Here is an 18,774-nt window from a genome sequence, read left to right on the forward strand (position 1 = left end):
GAAATTGGTTTGCAAACAGCTCAAAGAAGATGCAGCAATCCAAAGGTTTGTCTTTGACACTAACGTCAACCATGGCTGACTATGGGTAACTTCAGAGCATAGTGGCATTTACAAAGCCTTGGTAAATGTATCCTTGCAAATGCAAGATATGAATATATAACATCTGTATATTTTAATGTAATTCTACTTAGAAAGTACAACTTCATGAAACTCATTCATTTTGAAAATTGTATTCTTTATCTGCTTTAATATCTTTGCCCAATTAATGTTTGCCCTAAATTCTTCGCTGTTTGATATTAATTTTGTAACCTGATTTTGTGTTCTTTGAATTGCTTGACTAATACTCACCTGACCTTTTGGTTTTTTTGATGAGACGTTGTTACTGAGTCAAGGGATTTGTCTTTGAATGTATTTTAATTATTATTATAATTTGTAAGACTTGTCTTGCTTTTGTCATCTTGTTTTAGTTTTGTTATTTCCCTTTTTTCTTTTTCTTTTCATAAATACTTGTGTGTGTTTTCTGCATTTTCAGTAATCAAAAAGACATATTCCTGTCTTAAATTATGCTACTGATTACTTTCACACTTTTCAGAAATAATAGTCATTATTTCTATAATCTTCAGAGACAAGAGAAAAGCAGTGTGTTGAAATATCTTCTGTTAGTCAAGAGATTTGGTACACTTGTACTTCTCTCTCCTCTCATCCTGTTATTTTTGTAATTTTTTACAAAAGTAAAGTTTTAGATACAAATAATGGCACATTTTGTGTTTCATTTTGTAATATTTATAAAGTTAGTAGTATAATCTTACTTTCACTTACAATTTAAATTTTTAAATTTAAGTGAAATATTTTGCTAGGTATGATGTCACACAACTGTACTCCCAGAACTTTGGTGGAGACAAGAAGATAAAGAGTTTAAGACTAGCTTCATATATAAATTCAAGACCAGCTTACTATACAGTATAACCTGTCTCAAAAAACAAGTAAATATTTTTCCACAAATTTATTTTTATTGATTTAAGAGCCACAGAATTTGTATTAAATTTATATTTAATTTTGGTTTTTATAACCAAACACTTGCAATCCTATCCCTGTGTGTGTGTGTGTGTACAAAATACCCATTTACTTCTCTCTCTGTCTCTTCTTTCCTTAGTAAAAGATGCATTTACTTCATCTGATAAGAAACATTTAGCTGTGGGAGCATGTCTCTGAGCAAAAATTTCATTGATAAACTATATGAGGGGGAAAAGGAAAAATTATGCCAAAAATGTAAAAATCTAATTTAAGGTGCCTGACTGACAGATTAAATCTCATTTTCTTGAGAGTGCTTACTATTTTTTTCTGAGACAGGGTTTCTCTGTGTAACAGCCCTGGCTGTCACGGAACTCGCTTTGTAGACTAGGCTGACCTCAAACTCACAGAGACAAAGGTGTGTGCCACCACCACCTGGCAGTTACTATTGTTTTATCTCTCTGGTACTACAAAACTGGCTTCAAACAGATTGAGAAAATGCCTTCAAACAGATCCAAAATGGATTGGGTAGCTGGACTTAGCAATCCTGACACTTAGGAGGCAGAGGCAGGAGATGACAAGTTTAAGACTAGCTAGGTTTTCATAACAAGAACTTCTCTCCAAAAACCAGAGAGGAGTAGGGAGAGGGAAGAGGAGAGATGGAGGGAGAAAGAGAGAAAGAGCGCACCAGCCAGCTCCAACACCATCATTACCACCAACAGAATTCTCCCTAATCTGGAATGGAGTGTATGAAATTGAAAGGATTTTAGAGCCATTTAACACACACATTTAATTTCAACAAAGCATTGTATTGGGGTTTTAACTGGAATTGTATTAGACTCTGTAGATCAGTTTACAGAGAATTGTCATCCTGACAATATTGAGCTGTACAATTGATGAACCTTTTTTTTTTCTTTTTTTGAGACAGAATTTCATGTTGGTTGATCTTGAACTTGAACTCACCATGTAACTATGGATTACCTTGAACCTCTGATCTTTCTGTTCTCTTCCCAGAGTTCTAAAATTAGTTATGTTCCACAATACATACCTGGCTTTATGAACATTATTTAGAGCTTTTAAATTTTTAACAGGCATGTTTTAGAATACATATTTATCTCCAAACATTTTGTAGTTTTTGCCATTGAAAGTAAAACACTTATATCTGACTTGTATATGTTTGCCTTATATATGTTTCATACACTTTTAGGTATTTTGCATCTATATTCTACTTCTCTGTTTTTGTTTTTTGTTTTTGTTTGAGGCAGGGTTTCACCATGTGGCCCTGCCTGACCTCGAGCTTGCTACAGACCAGGCTGTCCTCTGACTTACAAAGATCTCTGCCTGTCTCTGCCTCCTGAGTGCTGAGATTGAATTTGTGCACCACCGTGCCTGGCCTCCATGCAGAAAGCTTACTTGTTGGACTATTTTTGGATCGCTAGCCCCCAAATAATGACATGGAGATGGTAGGCAGAATTTTCCTGTGCCTCAGCAGCTACTTCCCAAATAACCACTCAGAAACTTAATATTAATTGTAAATGATTGGTCAATAGCTCAGGCTTGTTACTAGCTAACTCTTACATTTTAAATTAACCCATATTTCTATCTACCTTCTGCCATGTGGCTTATGGCTTGTTACCTCATTTTCTATATGTCTTGTTTCCTCTGTATCTCCTAGCATCTTCTCTGATTCTCATGACTCAGCTCTTCTTTTTCCTGGCACCCTTAGTCTGGTTTTCCCACTTACACTTCCTGCCTGGCTACTGACCAATCAGCTTTTTATTAAACCAATAAGAGTGACACATCTTCACAGTGTACAAAAGGATTATTTCACAGCATTTCCCCCTTTTCTGCCTACACAAAGCTTAGCCTTTAGCTTAGGCTTGTTTTCAACTAGCTCTTATAACTTAACCCATTTTTTTTTAAATCTGTGTTCTACCACATGGATCAGTTACCTCAGTACAGCATGTCCAACTTGCTCTGAGTATTCTGGCAAAATCTCTGTGCCTAAATTCCTCTTCCTCTTTTGCTCTCTCCCAGAAATCCTGCCTATCCTATCCTGCCTAGCTGTTGGCTGTTCAGCTCTTTATTAAACCAATCAGTAGGCATAATAGGCACAGACACATCTTTACAGTGTACACCAATATTATGTAATAGATTCATGTACATATTTTTGAGTTCTGAGTTTTCCCTCCAACTTCTGGATCTCCTGGAGTATATATTTTCACATCTCTTTCCTAAAAATGTAAACTTTAAAAGTTTGGTGCTATTATTAGACATTAAACAAGTAATTACCCACAATATAAAATGATCCAGTTGATGTTCCTATAATAAAGTTGTGTGCCGGGGGGAGTATACTGTATGCACTTGCTTTTAGTTTATGTTTTTATTATTATTAAGAAATTTTCTGTTCATTTTACATACCAACCACAGATGCCCCTCTCCACCCTCTTCCCTCCCCCCTCCCCCAATAGCCTTGTCCTCCAACCCACCCCCCTTTCCCACCTCCTTCCAAGGCAAGAACTCCCATGGGAGTCAGCAGAGCTTGGTACATTCAGTTGGGGCAGGTCCAAGCCCTTCCCCCTGAACCAAAGCTGTGTAAGGTGTCCTGCCATGGGTACTGGGCTCCAAAAAGCCTGCTCATGCACCAGGGATGGATCTTGGTGCATGAGCAAGGGGCCCCTTAAGCAGGTCAAGCTAAACAACTTTTTCATCTATGCACAGTTCATGGGTTCCCACTAGTTTGATTTGGTTTTCTCTGTAGGATGCCCCATCATGATCTTGATGCCCCTTGCTCATAGAATCCCTCTTCTCTCTCTTCAACTGGGCTCCCGGAGCTTGGCCTGGTGCTTGGCTGTGGATCTCCACATCTGCTTCCATCAGTTACTGGATGAAGGCTCTATAATGACAGTTAGGCTATTCACCAATCTGATTGCCAGTGTAGGTCAATTCAGGCACCCTTTCCACTATTGCTAGTAGTCTAAGGTGTAGAAGATTGCAAATAGATCCATATCTGTCACCATGCACAAAACTCAAGTCCAAGTGGATCAAAGACCTCAACATAAATCCAGCTACACTGAACTTGATAGAAGAGAAAGTAGGAAGTAGTCTTGAATGCATTGGCACAGGAGACCACTTCCTAAATATAACACCAGTAGAACAGACACTGAGAACAACAATTAATAAATGGGACCTCCTGAAACTGAGAAGCTTTTGTAGGGCAAAGGACATGGTCAGTAAGACAAAATGACAGACTATAGAATGGGAAAAGATCTTCACCAGCCCCACATCTGACAGAGGGCTGATCTCCAAAACATATAAAGAATTCAAGAAACTAGACATTAAAATACTGAGCAATCCAATTTAAAAATGGGCTACAAAGCTTAACAGAGAATTTCCAACAGAAGAATCTCAAATAGCTGAAAGACATTTAAGGAATTGCTCAACATCCTTAGTCATCAGGGAAATGCAAATCAAAATGACTCTGAGATACTATCTTATACCTGTTAGAATGGCTATGATCAAAAACACTGAAGACAGCTTATGTTGGAGAGGATACGGAACAAGGGGAACACTCCTCTACTGTTGATGGGAGTGGAAATCAGTATGGCAGTTTCTTAGACAACTGGGAATCAATCTGCCTCATGACCCAGCTATACTACTCTTGGGCATATACCCAAGAGATGCTCAATCATACCACAAGGACACATACTCAGCTATGTTCATAGCAGCATTATTTGTAATAGCCAGAACCTGGAAACAACCTAGATATCTCTCAACCAAAGAATGGATAAGGAAAATGTGGCACATATACACAATGGAGTATTAATCAACAGTAAACATCAATGACATCATGAAATTTGCAGGCAAATGGATGGAACTAGAAAATATCATCCTGAGTGAGGTAACCCATACTCAGAAGGACAAACATGGTATGTACTGACTTATAAGTGGATACTAGATGTAAAGCAAAGGATAACCAGACTATAATCCATAGCTCCAGAGAAGGTATCTAACAAGGAGAACCCTAAGAGGGACACATGGATTGCCCTAGGAAGGGGAAATAGATGATATCTCCATGAGTGAACTGGGGGGGTGAGGAGGGGTGATGGAGGGTAGAGGATGGGGGATGAGAACATAAGGGAACGGGATGGTCGAGCTGGAACAGAGATAGAGTGGGAGAGCAAGGAAAGAGATAGCATGATAGAGGGAGACATCAAGGGAACAGGGAGAAACAGGGTGCTAGAGAAGTCCCCAGGTATCTACTTTACTTTTTCACATGCCAGTATATCCTGGAGATCACTGTGTAGAGGTAATATATATTTGCTAGTCTTTTTAAACAGGTAAATGATGCTCCATTTTATGGATGTGTTATAATACATTCACCTAGTCCTCTTTCTGATTGAAATTTGAGTTGTTTCAAGTCTTTGGTATTACAGAGCATGCTGAAGTGAATAATATGTATCATTTCATGTTTTTCTTTCCAGGATGTGTTTGGGGTTTACAATGGAATTACTGGGTAAAAGAACTGCCCTTGTAATCTTGCAACATATTTCCAAGTTCTTTCCTGGTAAGGTTGTGTCATTTTGTATTTCTGCCACTAATATTTTTGATAACTTCTGCTAATCTGAAAAATGATATTCCAGTTTTCTCTTAATTTACATTTTTCTTATTGCAAATAAGGTTCAACATCATTTCATATGGTAAAGAACTTTTCACATGGCTAAGAATTTCTTTACTATTCCCTTTCCCTCTCTTTCCCTCCCCCCTCTTCCCTTCACACAGAGAATGAACCCAGGGACACCAGCTGTGCTGGATAGTTTTTTGTCAACTTGACACAAATTAAGGTCTTCTGGAAAGAGAGAACCTCGTTGAAAAAATGCCTCCATATGATTGCCAGTAGGCAAATACAGGAGGGCACAGTCCATTCTAGGTGGTATAAGAAAGCAGGCTACGCAAGCCATGTGGAGCAAACTAGTAGGCAGCATTTCTCTGTGGTCTCTGCTTCACTTCCTGCCTCCAGGATCCTGCCTCTGGGTTCCTGGTTCCTACCTTGAGTTCCTGCTTTGGTTTCCCTGATGATGGACTGTGCTTGTAAGATAAACCCTTTCCTCTTCAAATTGCTTTTGGCTATGGTGTTTTATCACAGCAATAGAAAGCCAACTATTGCTTTTGAATTTCTTTCCTGGGATTTTCTGTTCAAATTCTTGGTCTTTTTTTTTTTTTTTTTCAATTTGGGATATTGACTTTTTTCCTTTTCTTTGGAATCTCTTCCTATGTAAGAATGCCAACCCTGTGTTTTCCTAGTGAGTGCAGCAAAAGCACCAAACTACATTACTCTGTACATAGGCAAAAAGTTTCTTGGAGGACAGACTGCCTGGCTGGCTCACTAGAGTAGAAAACAGCAGCTTGGAAGGAAAAGCCTTGTCAGTTTTATCCTGAGAGGTAGCCTGTAGGCCCAAACAGCCTGAGAGTTAGTGTGGGGACATTCCAGGAAGAGGTGAGAATGAGTGTTGGAGGTTAGGTTTCTGTTTCCTAGCAAAACCCAGTTCTGGTGGGACCTGAGCTTCCCTCTTTAAACATAGCACCAGCACTGCCATTGTGGAGCCCATTTTGTGACCTATCTTTCTTTTATTCTTTCTGGTTTGTGTTTGTGTGTTTTTGTGTGCATGGATTACATGTGTGTGCAGATGCACCTGAGTATGTGTGTATGTGGAGGCCAGAGACAACCTAGATTATCATTTTCTCAGGAGCCACCTACTAGGTCTTTAGGACAGATTCTATCACTGGGGTTTAGGACTTGCCAATTAGGCTAAACTGGATGGTGAGTGAGCCCCAGAGACCATCCTGTCTCTTCTTCCCTCTCTGACTAGAATTACAAGAGTACATCACCATGGCTCAATTTTTATGTGGCTACTAGGGATTGAACTCAGATTGAATTTATACTTGTACAGCAAACACTCTATCAACAGAACTATATTGTCAGCACATATCTAGGTTTTAAAGTAATAATTTTATTTTTAGATTATAGAGACATTCACTTTATTCCCTGGCCCCTCCCCAAATTAATTTTTTATGTGTAAAAAAACTTTGAAGTGGGGTGGTGGGGTGCAGCTGTAGTTTGGACTGGCATTGAACTCACTATATAGCCTCAGACTCATAGCAATCTTCCTGTCTCAGCCTCCCAAATGCTGAGATAACAGGCATGCACCACTATGCCACATTACAGTGAAATTATTGATTCATTGAAAATTCTTATGGTGTAAGAAGTAGATAAAAACATCATCTTTTCTGTATGATCCCCTAGTTGTCTTTACATCTACCACCTCTTTTCTCCTGAGTCAGCTAAGATGCTTGCCTCTTAAGTCCTTTTTATTTAGTGTGAAGGTGGTATATGCATGTAAATATGTTGTTGTTGGTGTGTGTTGTTGATACATATGAGAGTGCAGGTTCCCACACAAGAAATTGCAAGTGACTGCACTGTGGTGTGTGTGTGTGTGTGTGTGTGTGTGCACGCGCGCGCGCGCAGGGAGGCCAGACCAGGACATCAGATATCTTTTATGAATCTGCCTTGTTGCCTTAAGACAAGATCTCTCACTGAAACAGAAGCTCATTTTGACTAGGCTGGCTGACTAGTGAAGTCTCTGGATCCATCTGTCTTAGCCCATCAATGCTGGAGTTATAGGCACCCACATCCATGCCTGGCTTTTTACATGGGTGCTGGGGATTCAAACTCAGGTTAGTCCTCATGACTAAGACCAAGCTTTTTTACCCACTGAGACATCTCCTCAGCTCAGATGCTTGCCTTCATCACATACTAAATTTCAATTTGCATGTGGTTTTTGTTTTGTTTATGTCTTTTTAAAGATGGGTATATAGATGGTAGATACTTGTGGGGTATCATTTGGTGTTTTAGTTCATGCTTACAGTGTGTCATATTCAAATCAAAATAAATAAATAATTTCCTCAAGCTGTTACATTTGTGGTGAAACCATCAAAAATTTACTTTTCTAATGTTTTGAAAAATATACAGGTGCATTATTTTTACAGTCACTCTACTATGTAAGAGACCAACAGAACTTATTTCTTTTAAGTACAGGTTAGTATCCATTGACAAGTCTTTCTAAGGGGAAGTTTTGATAGGTAGCAGCCGTTTGTCACCTTAAAGTATCTTCTTTTTTTTTTTTTTTTTTTTTGGTTTTTTGGAGACAGGGTTTCTCTGTGTAGCTTTGCGCCTTTCCTGGAGCTCACTTGGTAGCCCAGGCTGGCCTCGAACTCACAAAGATCCGCCTGCCTCTGCCTCCCAAGTGCTGGGATTAAAGGCGTGTGCCACCACGCCCGGCTCGGTATCTTCTTAAAGATGGCTTATTAGTTTGAGAAATTGGACACACCTTAATCAGATGATCATAATTAACAATACCAATGAGGAATAGAAGTCAATAAGAAAACATTATATGCCTTCAAATAAAATACTAAGCAAGAAATGACATTACCTACTTGTGCAGTTTTCTATCTGAGTCCAAGGAAAATCAGATACTTACAGAATGAAAATTATATTTAAAAGCAGGAATCACTTCTGGAAGAACAAAAACCAAAATGTTCCTGTTTAAAGGCAGAGTGTTTAAAGTTCCTGTTTATTGTAGTGTGAAGAACACACCTTCACATTAATGCTTATACAAGTAAACTCAAATTAGCCACCATTGGGTCTTTATTTTTAATTCAATATATTTCTTTTAGGCATTGAGGAAGACATTTTACTTTAGAAATTACCTATGCATTATTTAGAAGATTAACCATTAAAAAAATAAAAATAAAACACAGATGCATGGCAAATATAAGAAGTAGAATGCTTGCATGAGCTCCAGGAAGTGAATATTAAGTAAAGATGAATCCAAAAGGATATAGTTGCTCTTTCTCTGAACTTGAATTCTAAAAACAGAACAAATACTGACACATTATGAAGTTTGAGTATGACATGCCTTGGATTTCTTCCTAATCACTGCTTTCTGTTTGGCATGCTTTTATATTCAGAAAACTGAAAATGGTAGTTGCTTATACACACAATCAGACTCTTAAGAATAATCCTACGAAAATTATTCTTATCTTTGTTTTATAATGAATTCCAGGAACAATCAGGTCAATGGAGAATCTTAGGTACTGCTGAGAACTACCAATTTTGTGACAATCATTGAAATTGTGCTGCATTACAGCTTCTTAGAGGATGTACAAACAAACCAGGATGTAAATAACCCTCTTCCATTTTTTCATTTCAGCTCTTTTTCCCCTTGTTAATCAAACCCAATGCTGTTGCAGACAATAGAGTATAGAAAACTATATCTGATTTTTTTCTAGGTGTTTATTATTTTGTAATTATCTGGCAAAATAAAGACTGATGTTTAGTTAGTTCCCATATTGAGACATTGTCTTTCTGCATTATTTACAATGCATGAAAACCTACTTAGCAAACATAGAAAAATATAATACATTCAGCAATCAAAAATCAGAACTACGACTGGCTGTAGATAAGATGAGCTAGTGTTGTGAGATGGGTTTTCGTGGGAGACTGTTTCAGCATTGTGGCTGATGATGTGCAAAGCTCTCTTCATAGGGATGATGAAAAGTGAAAATACAGCAGACTCAAAAGGCTGCTGCCAACTGCCTAGATGTCCTTGAACAAGTTTGCTAACCTCTATTGAATGTCATTGTTTTGGTTTGCAAGTTAGAATTTCTATAAGATGTTTTGTAGTGTATCGCTAGAGCTTACAGGATCATTCAAGTGCAGAACCACCTGGTAGGGGCTGAAGAATTGTTACAAGATTGTTAGTGGAGAAAATGAGATTCTGTTTGGGGGGGTTCATAGTCTCTTAAATAATTAAAAAACAGACTAAGAAGGAAACTTGAGGACAATTTTATTAGATTTTGAAAGAAAAGCAACAATATAGACAAACTAAAAATCCCAACATTCACCTGCTGGGTCCTGCACAACTTCTGAACAGTCTTGAAGGGAGGAGTGAGGATTAAGAAATAACAAATTGGTTAAAAAAAAATAGATGACGTAAAAGAAAAAGACAGAGACACAGAATAGCATTGGGAGGGCTCTGGGTTAATACCTCAGTCACCTTGAGTTTATTTATTTTTTTGGTTTTTTTGAGACAGGGTTTCTCTGTGTAGTTTTGATACCTGTCCTGGATCTCGCTCTGAAGACCAGGCTAGTCTCGAACTCACAGAGATCTGCCTGGCTCTGCCTTCTGAGTGCTGGGATTAAAGGCATGTACCACCTTTGCCCGGCCGCCTTGAGTTTATTACAGCCATTTTAAACTAGATAAAGGAGTGAGCTATGATTGGTCTATCAGAAAAAAAGCACTTCCAAATAAAATTGGCAGGTTTGGCTATAATGTCTCAGGGCAACTAGCATAATTGTAATAGGAAGAAATAAAAGTCATCTGAAACACTTGTTAACAGCTTACTATGTGACTGGGAGTTGCTAGAAATGAAAAGAATTGGATCACAGGTAGCACTACCCCCTAGGAGTTAAAAATGTGGAAGGTGAGACAAGTCCACATGCCATGAAACAGTCTATTTGTTAGTCTGCAGATAGCATCAGAACAAAGGTTCGAATCATGGTGGTCGCCCAGAGAACTAAATCTAGTTCAGTCAAATATAGCAGGAGGGATATGGAAAGACTTATTGTGGAACTGTTATTTAAACTGGGCCTGGAAATAATAAGTAGGATTAGCAGATGGAGGGCTAATGGAAGTGCAGAGAGAACAGCAAGCCTGTGAAGAGAAACAACAGAATCAGGCATGTGATGTACTCAGTGAGAAACCACATAAAACAAGTATGAAGAGAGATAGGGAAGTGGGGACAGGGAGTCGGACTACACCTGGATCAGCAAGGGATTCGAGGGGCTTGATTTGCATGCTAAGGACTTCAACTACAGTCTAGTAAGAGGCTGGATGGTGGCATTAATACTAGCTACTCTGGAAGCCTCCAGCAAACTAGAATGAGCCCTGTTAGAGATCAGGAATAAAGGAGGAATATCAAGCCATGCATTACTGAACTAGAATGGATGGTTAGGGATTTCAGTGATTGAACTGTAAGCTCTGGTTTGAAGAGGGAGAGATCATTAATGTTGTTCAAGTTTGGAATATCTGAGAAATAATTAGGCTGGTTGATAATGTAGTCCTGGAACTCAGGAGTGGGCCAAGGTTGGATGTAGGCATCTGACAAAACAATGGCAAGAGAAGGATGCTTAGTGTCCTAGTTTAGTTTCTGTTGCTGTGATAAAATGCATACAAACTTGGGAAAGAGGGTTTCTTTTAGCTCACACTTCCATGCCCCAGGCTATCATTAAGGCAAGTGAGGACAGGAATTCAAAGAAGGAACAGGGAGAACTGAAAAGCAGAGGCCATGGAAGATCATTGCTTAACATTGCTTACTGGCTTGCTCTTCATGGCTTACTGAACCTGCATTTTTTATACCACTCAAGACCACCTGTCCAGGCATGGTACCACCTCCAGTGGGCTGGGCCCTCTCACACCAATCATCAGTCAAGACATGCATGCCTCTGTAGACTTGCCCATAGGATGGCCTGATGTAGACAGTTCCTCAATTAAGATTCCCTCTTTGTGTCAAGTTTGTGTCAAGTTGACCAAACCCAACTAGCATTCATAGGGAGAAAACAGTGAATGGAAAGCAAAGAAAGAGAAGATGAGTCTTAAGGAACAACCACTAAAAAAAAAGAGCATGGAACATACCAGGGAAGATAAGAATTAAAAAGGAGGAATGTGTTGTGAAATAAGTAGTTAAGATTTTACAGAAGAGTGGTTAGAGATTTTTAGAATCTTAAAGGTGGTCAATATGTTTAAAAACTGAAAATAGGTCATTGGGCTAGTATGTGGTTTAGTGGTAAAGTACACATGGAACATTATATATATTGTCTAGGATGAGGCTCTGTGAGATTTCCCCCTTCCATGTTAGCTTTTCTGTTGGTGTTGTCTTTGCTTACATCTTGTTTAGACAGCCATGTTTAAAGCGGGGATTTAACAAGGCAACTCCATGTAGTTTATCTGGTAGTTAAAAAGAGGTTTATTTCAGGGTAACTTACAACCAGTAAAGGGTTTGGTTACAGGATCCGGGAGAGGTGAGGTGCAGTCCAATGTGATTCTCTGGAGAACACTGACTTGGTCTGCAATGCAGTATCCAGGATCATGAGGATCCAAGAGAGCCGGCACTTACAGATCTCGAGTCTTAAGGGCTCCTGTCTCAGCCATACCCCTGGGGTCATAGACAGGTGTGGCAGTTACTAGCTGCTCATTAGGGTTAGTGCTTCAAGGTCAAAGCTGGAACAGCTACCCACTACACATTTATGAGACTTCCCTGATATTTCTAGGAGACACAGTCTCAGAGAAGACTTGCTTTTCCTTCAGCTGTTATAATCTTTCTCCTCTACTTTGATATTCCTGAGCCTTTGGTGCAGGAGTTGTGTTGTAGATGTGTCAACTGGGGCTGGGGAATCACAGGATTACTTGTTATCTGCATATTAATTGGTTGTGGTTTCCTGTAATGTTCTCTGTCTGTTATAAAGAGAAGTTTTTTTTTTTTGATGAGGGTGTGGAAATTTGAAAGACAATGGCCCCCATAGGGAGTGGCACTATTAGGAGGTATGGCTTTGTTGGAGTAGGTGTGGCCTTGTTGGAGGAAGTGTGTCACTGTAGAGGTGAGCTTTGAGATCTCCTATGCTCAAGCTACACACATTGTGGCACTTAGTTCACTTCCTGTTGCCTGTGGATCAAGATGTAGAACTCTCAGCTCCTTCTCCAGTACCATGTCTGTTGGCACACCACCATGAAGATAATGGACTAAACCTCTGAAACTGTAAGCCAGCCAGAATTAAATGTTTCCCTTTAGAGGAGTTGCCATGGTCATGGTATCTCTTCATAGCAGAAGAAAACCTAACTAAGACAAGGGTTGAGAGCTGCTTATATTGAAAGATTTGGAGTTAGGAGCCACAAGAAAGAAGAAAGTATGTGGCATTTGTCTATATTGGTCTGAGAGTCTGGGGTACCTCATTCAATTTAATTTCTTCTAATTCCATCCATTTACCTGCATATTTCATCATTTTGTTTTGCTTTACAGATAAGTAGTATTCCTGAGTATATATGCGCCACATTTTCATTATCCATTCATCAGTTAAAGGACATTTAGGTTGTTTCCATTGCCTAACTATTGTGAATAGAGCACCAATGAACATGGCTGAGCAAGTATCTGTAGAGTAGGACACAGAGTTCTTTGCACATAAAGGCACTCATTTTTATCTTTCTGAATATGTAATATTCTATTTCATCTAAAAATATTTTGCAGGGTAAAATGAAAGGCTGAGAACATTTTCAAGGTATGAGAATAGGCCAATGCTATGTTTGTTCATTTAATCTAACATATTATTTAAAATACATACTTTAGAAAAGCAGCCAACTGTCCAAAGAAATGTTGTTAACTGGGGTGGAGTAGAGGAGGTTATCACAGGCAGAGGTACTTAAGGTATAGTGAAAGAAAACCAGATGCTCATGGATAGAATTTTGCTCAGGTGAAATTCTGAAAAGTAATCACAGATATTCAAAATGGTATTGATCAATATGGCAAATGCTGAAAGAAGATTTGGAATTTTAATCTGGTGGAGAGCTGCTTGTCAAATTTTCACAAAAAGCCTCATGTGGCCTAGATTCTTTAAGATTCTTCAAAGGAATTAGTCTGCTGAATGAAAAATATTTAATTGAGCTCCTACCTACCAAGCCATGTAATACCCAGCTCTCTAGAGTTTAGGTCAGTGGCTCGATTCTCGACTCTCTCTAAAGCAAAGATATGATCAAGACCCTATGAGCATCCTTCAGAACATATTTGATGTAGGGATGTAGGAGAATTGATGCAGAGGTTGATCACAGTGTCTGAAGTGGAACTTAAGCAAATCATTGAAAACCTTCAAAAATCACTGACAGCAATCAAGTACTTAATCAGGACAGAACTATAATTTGCTGAAATTTTAAGTAGAGAATTCAAGTGCAGATTGAGAGACATTTGGGAAAATATCTGTGTCAATTAGGCTCCATATATATCAAGTTATATAAACTTGCAAATATTCGGGATTGGAAACCAGTGTTGTTTGTGAAACATTTGTCTGGTGGACCATCTTGTTTACACTATTTTTAAAACTTTTACATCATTTTTTAAAAAGTGTTCCTCATTTGGGAGACTGTTTCTCCTAAGTGAAGATAATTAAATGTTTCCAATATAAAAAAAAACCCTGATACTATATTTTCTAAAACGAAAATAGTTTGAGTAGACAACTTTAAATGTAACTAATGTACCTGTTCTATAAATAAAGCAATAACACTTAATGTAAGCACTGACAAATGGTGTGCCTGAAGTACTCCAGAATGAGATGAAATCACCAACTGATGTCCAAATCCAAGACAATGAGTTATCCTGTAACAAAATTAAATTTGAAGATTACTTAATAAAACAGAAACAAGCATATACATACTGTTCAGTTGGCACCTCCAGCTCACTCCTGCATGATCTGGAAAGCCCCATTCCTGCCTCTCCAAACTCCACCCACTCAGAGAATCTCCAACAAAGGAAAGGCACCAAAAAGCCCAGTTCCACATTCTTGGTGGCTACTGCAGCTTTTCCCCCTGAAGTTGCCAGCTGCCTAAGTCCCCACCTAAAAAGTTCAGCTTTTGATCATACTTGAGCACATACCCAGCTTGTGGTGGACACATCATCACCCCTCGCCTACAAGCTATATAATCTCCCTGCTTTAGTTCGGGTGCAGCTTCTCTGGCCTTGATCTCTGGGACTGGAGAACCTGCCTGGGAGTTGCTTTGCTCAAATAAATCTGTTGTTATACTTTTTCAATTTGGCTTGATCTGGCTTACTATATTGGAGGAGAAATCTATTATCGGACAACAGAAAACCTATTATCTTAGTGCTAAAACCCAGGAGAAGTTGAGTTCTCCCATCCAGTGGACCAGGTCCTCCAGCCACTCCTCTCCCTTTATCTTTCTCTCTGCCAGATGTGATCAACTTTTGACTTGGGGTAGGTCACCAGTTTCCCAGCCACCACCTAAATGTAGTTGGAAGTTTTGTTATGTCCTGCCTGGTCCCGCAGCCACTCAGACCCAAATAAACGTACAGAGGCTTATATCATTTTAAACTATGGCCATGGCAGGCTTCTTGCTAGCTAGCTCTTATATCTTAAATTAATCTATTTCTATAAATCTATACCTTGCCATGTGGCTTGTGGCTTACTGGTAATTTATATCTTACTTCTCCTGGTGGCGGCTAGCAGCATCTGCCCCACTCTCCTTTTCTCCTACCTCTCCTAGATTTTCCCACCTGGCTCCATGGTGCCCTGCAATAGGCCAATGTAGCTTTATTTATCAACCAATCAGAGCAACACATATTCACAGCATACAGAAAGGCATCCCACAGCACCTAAAGAGGTACTGGGTACCTCTTTCATGGTTCAGCACCCTCAGAATTCCCTGCCAAGACGTGGCCATGCCAGGGCAAACCCATCCACCCCAAAGCAGAGACAATCTCTGTTTTGTGTTAGGAGACTCCTTCCCAAAGGCTACCCCCACCTCTACTGCTCAACCCTAGGCTATTGTGGGGGATGCCTTGCCCTAGTCTTCAGTCTGTGGCACAGGCTTGGAAATGGGCAATGCCAGGTCTAAACCCGATCCTCAGTCACCCTTGGGGGGGGCCTGTCTTCTGTGAAATTCATCCAGATTTGGGCTGTCTCACATCATATGCCCAAAACAAATGGTTTGAGCTCCCTTATCCAGGGATTTTGAGCTCTGCACTTCTATCCCTCCCTCTGTAACCAGTGCTCAGTGGCCGAGGCTTTATTGATCAAGAGTGTGGCAACTTCAGATACCTTTTCACCAGGGAATTGACCCTGAGCCCTCCACCCCAACTGAACTTCCTGAGTCACTGGCATCCCTACTTTTCTTCTTTCTCTTGGCTCCCTTGTCTTTTCCCTGTTCTGTCTATCTGCCTGCCTTTCTCATGTCCCCACTCCAACACAGCCTTTCACTCTCCCCCTCCCCCAATAAACCTTTTGCATTAACTCTATCCCACATGGTGGTGTTCTCTTAATGGCATAAGTGGCAGGGCCTGCTGAAAGATACACACTTCGCCTTTTTAAAAAAAATCTTTTCATTGGTGCCAAAGACTCACTATGCCCACTTGGTGTTTGTTTTGGCCATGCTGGAATTCTACTGGCCCACTGCACCTGCAACAGATCCCTGATCTCCATTTGTTTCTGTCTGCTCTCCCACCATAAACTTGGCAAATGTCCTGTCCTTACATTTGTTACAATGTGAGAACTGCTTCCCTCTGCCCTGTGTCACCATCCATGTGGGCACATATGTGCTTGTCTGGCTTCTGCTCTCTGTCCTCTCTCAGCAGCCTGGGAGATCCACAGCTTAAGCTCTAGGCTGCTGTATTCCACATGGCTGTGGCTCTTTCAGCCTGCTGGCCCACATGGACATTTCCCTTTTCTTCTCCCTTCTGGGTTTTTCTTGCCTTGCAGCCAGCCTGACCACCCTGACAATGTTCTACTTTGATACCTTCTCTCTCTCCCTCCACATGGGTTAAAATCTCTGTAATTTGTAACAAAGTCTGTTTTCTGCAGAAGTTTTGTTTGTCTTGTTAGAAAAGTTCTGTCTATTTTGTATGTGTGGCTGGATCTAAGTCTTCTTGCATACATGGAGCCACACAAAATTGCATCAGGCTCAGTTAAATGTATAAATGTATGTGGCCACTGCATGTTTATTTCTGACTGGTCTTGGATGCATGGGTTTACTATTTTCTGTGTGTCTTGGTGAGAGCTCAGTGGTTACTATTGCAGCTAGCTGCCTGAGCTCAGAATTTGCCTCTGGGCTTTCTGGCCACTGAATCTGATGTAATAACAGAGATTCATATGTCATTTGAGTATAAATAATATTAAAGTTGTTTTATGCTGTTCTACTTTATTTAAAAATAGCTACGGGAATTGGGTATGGTTGAAAATCTGTAACAAAAAATTAACTTAAAACTTGTAACTCCAAATTGGCCTGTTCTGGGAAACAACACATAGCTTGCCACCATCTTAATTAAGTGCAGCCATGTGGGGAGTCACCATTTTGAGTAGGGTTGGAGAAGAGGGAGATCATGTGACTTCACTGCCATTTTGATTAAAGGTGACCATATGGAATGATCCTACCAAGGAGACAACAACAAGTCTCCAAGATATTTTGGATTAGGATGGATTTTTGTATGATAACTCCTTTCTTGTTCTGAAAACAAGGTTTATGAAAGAGGATTTAAAACAATGCTTGTTAACAAAGTATTAAAACTGAACCTCCATGCATTCATGTACAAGGACATATCTTGCTGGCAGCCAGGTTTTGTAACATAAGAGTAATACATTTGGTATTGATTTTAGGGACACTGAGATGTTTACACTATTGAAACTTGGTTTTGCCTTCTATAAATTATAGTTGTGCTCTGCCTTCCTTCTTAAGACCTTAAGAACTTAAGGCCATCCTTGTGGATTCCTGAGAGCCTCCCCAGCATCCTGCCACTTCTTATTCCCATAATGTCCTCATCTATCATGGTATCTTCCTCCCTGCCCTCCCACTCTGTCCCTGTTCCAGCTTGACCCTCCCATTTTCCTATGTTCTCATCCCCCACTCCTCACCCTCTGCCAACCACCCCCCCAGTCTGTTCATGTAGATCTCATCCACTTCTCCTTTGAAGGATCATCCATGTGTCCCTCCTAGGTCTTTCCCTTTTAGCTAGCCTCTCTGGAGTTGTGGGTTGCAGTCTGTCCATCCCTTCCCTCACATCTAGTATCCACTTATGAATGAGTACATACTATGTTTGTCCTTCTGTGTCTGGGTTACCTCACTCAAGATGATATTTTCTAGTTCCATCCATTTGCCTGAAAATTTCATGATATCATTGGCCTGATGGCAGTGGTCCAGAGGATGCCTGGACTGGTGTACTCTGGTGACCAGCCTAGCAAACAACCTAGCTATCATCATAGAACCTTTGTCCAGTGACTGATGGAGGCAGATACAGAGATCCACAGCCAGGCACCAGGCTGAGCTCCAGGAATCCAATTGATGAGAGAGAGAGAGAGAGAGAGAGAGGAGAGATTCCACAGGAGAGGGATGTCAAGATCATGATGGGAGGACGTGCAGAGATGACCAGCCACACTAGTAGAAGCCCATGAACTGTGAACTGGTGGCTATGGAGCCCCCATGGGACTGGACTAGGCCCTCTGGATACGGAAGACAGTTGTTTGACTCTAATTGTTTGGGGGGCACCCAGGCAGGGGGATCAGGATCTGTCCCTGGTCTATGGGCAGGCTTCTGGGAATACGGTGCCTATGGTATGACACCTTGCACAGCCTTGGTGCAGTGGGAAGGGGCTTGGACCTGCCTAGGCTCAGTGTGCTGGGTTCTGCTGACTCCCCATGGGAGACCTCAATTTGGGGGATGTGGGGATGTGGGGTGGCTTGGGAAAGAGGGTTGGGGGTAGGAGGAGGGGAGGGGGGATCTTTGGATGGTATGTGGAGTGAGTAGAAAATGTCTTAATAAAGAAAAAAAAAACAAGGCCACAGCTAAATACTGGGGACTGAGGTATTCCTATCTTATGATGCAGCAAGATGGTAACCTAAGCAGTGTGACAAAGGATCTCTCCTTACCTGGTTTTTCA

The 18,774-nt window shown here is 40.3% G+C and overlaps 1 long non-coding RNA gene across 2 annotated transcripts in view; it reads left to right on the forward strand.

Moving 5' to 3' along the window:
• Positions 1-18,774, forward strand: part of LOC107402159 (uncharacterized) — a 48,470-nt gene that overhangs the window by 9,274 nt on the left and 20,422 nt on the right. For both annotated transcript variants that reach the window (XR_013050819.1, XR_013050820.1), the window contains exon 2: positions 858-5,578. This is a non-coding gene — a long non-coding RNA (uncharacterized LOC107402159). The remainder of the gene's footprint in view (positions 1-857; positions 5,579-18,774) is intronic.

Source organism: Peromyscus maniculatus, chromosome 4 (assembly GCF_049852395.1).
Source record: "Peromyscus maniculatus bairdii isolate BWxNUB_F1_BW_parent chromosome 4, HU_Pman_BW_mat_3.1, whole genome shotgun sequence".
Taxonomy (NCBI): Eukaryota; Metazoa; Chordata; class Mammalia; order Rodentia; family Cricetidae; genus Peromyscus; species Peromyscus maniculatus.